This window comes from Pseudophryne corroboree, chromosome 5 (assembly GCF_028390025.1).
Source record: "Pseudophryne corroboree isolate aPseCor3 chromosome 5, aPseCor3.hap2, whole genome shotgun sequence".
Classification (NCBI taxonomy): domain Eukaryota; kingdom Metazoa; phylum Chordata; class Amphibia; order Anura; family Myobatrachidae; genus Pseudophryne; species Pseudophryne corroboree.
Genome location: NC_086448.1, coordinates 602,484,541 through 602,486,851, shown reverse-complemented (window position 1 = coordinate 602,486,851; position 2,311 = coordinate 602,484,541).

The window sequence follows — 2,311 nt, the reverse complement described above, 5'->3', positions numbered from 1 at the left end:
GGGGTTAAATACATCCATATAGCCCAGGAGCTATATGTGATGTATTTTTTGCCAAATAAGGTAAATTCATTGCTTCCCAGGGCGCCCCCCCCCAGCACCCTCAGTGACCGAAGTGTGAAGTGTGCTGAGAGAAATGGCGCACAGCTGCAGTGCTGTGCGCTACCTTATGAAGATAGGAAAGTCTTCTGCCGCCGATTTATGGACCTCTTCTTGCTTCAGCATCTGTAAGGGGGCCGGCGGCGCGGCTCCGGGACCCATCCATGGCTGGGCCTGTGATCGTCCCTCTGGAGCTAATGTCCAGTAGCCAAGAAGCCCAATCCACTCTGCACGCAGGTGAGTTCGCTTCTTCTCCCCTTAGTCCCACGCTGCAGTGAGCCTGTTGCCAGCAGGACTCACTGAAAATAAAAAAACCTAAGTATACTTTTACTTCTAAGCAGCTCAGGAGAGCCACCTAGATTGCACCCTTCTCGGCCGGGCACAAAGATCTAACTGAGGCTTGGAGGAGGGTCATAGGGGGAGGAGCCAGTGCACACCACCTAGGTCCAAAAGCTTTTACTTTTTGTGCCCTGTCTCCTGCGGAGCCGCTATTCCCCATGGTCCTGACGGAGTCCCCAGCATCCACTTAGGACGTTAGAGAAATTAATATTATATAGGAGTAGTACAGTGCAGAGTGCACTGCTGTGTACCTACCTCTGTGTCGTCACTCGTCATCCATTAAGTATACTATCCATCTACATTGTATACCTGTGGTGCATTTTAGACTAGTTTAGCAGTTTGCTGACAGTGTCCACCAGTATACTATATATAGCAGTACGGTAGGCCACTGCTGTACCTACCTCTGTGTCGTCACTCGTCATCCATTAAGTATACTATCCATCTACATTCTATACCTGTGGTGCATTTTAGACAGTTTTGCAGTTTGCTGACAGTGTCCACCAGTATACTATATATAGCAGTACGGTAGGCCACTGCTGTGTACTTACCTCTGTGTCGTCACTCGTCATCCATTAAGTATACTATCCATCTACATTCTATACCTGTGGTGCATTTTAGTTTTGCAGTTTGCTGACAGTGTCCACCAGTATACTATATATATATACTTATAGCAGTACGGTAGGCCACTGCTGTACCTACCTCTGTGTCGTCACTCGTCATCCATTAAGTATACTATCCATCTACATTCTATACCTGTGGTGCATTTTAGTTTTGCGCAGTAAATATAGTAGTAGGCAATTGCTATTGATACTGGCATATAATTCCACACATTAAAAAATGGAGAACAAAAATGTGGAGGTTAAAGGGAAAGATCAAGATCCACTTCCACCTCGTGCTGAAGCTGCTGCCACTAGTCATGGCCGAGACGATGAAATGCCATCAACGTCGTCTGCCAAGGCCGAAGCCCAATGTCATAGTAGAGAGCATGTAAAATCCAAAACACAAAAGTTCAGTAAAATTACCCAAAAATCAAAATTAAAAGCGTCTGAGGAGAAGCGTAAACTTACCAATATGCCATTTACGACACGGAGTGGCAAGGAACGGCTGAGGCCCTGGCCTATGTTCATGGCTAGTGGTTCAGCTTAACATGAGGATGGAAGCACTCATCCTCTCGCTAGAAAAAAGAAAAGACTTAAGCTGGCAAAAGCACAGCAAAGAACTGTGCGTTCTTCGAAATCACAAATCCCCAAGGAGAGTCCAATTGTGTCGGTTGCGATGCCTGACCTTCCCAACACTGGACGGGAAGAGCTTGCGCCTTCCACCATTTGCACGCCCCCTGCAAGTGCTGGAAGGTGCACCCGCAGTCCAATTGTGTCGGTTGCGATGCCTGACCTTCCCAACACTGGACGGGACATTTGCACGCCCCCTGCAAGTGCTTGAAGGAGCACCCGCAGTCCAGTTCCTGATAGTCAAATTGAAGATGTCACTGTTGAAGTACACCAGGATGAGGATATGGGTGTTGCTGGCGCTGGGGAGGAAATTGACAAGGAGGATTCTGATGGTGAGGTGGTTTGTTTAAGTCAGGCACCCGGGGAGACACCTGTTGTCCGTGGGAGGTATATGGCCATTGACATGCCTGGTCAAAATACAAAAAAAATCAGCTCTTCGGTGTGGAATTATTTCAACACAAATGCGGACAACAGGTGTCAAGCCGTGTGTTGCCTTTGTCAAGCTGTAATAAGTAGGGGTAAGGACGTTAACCACCTCGGAACATCCTCCCTTATACGTCACCTGCAGCGCATTCATCATAAGTCAGTGACAAGTTCAAAAACTTTGGGTGACCGCGGAAGCAGTCCACTGACCACTAAATCCCTTC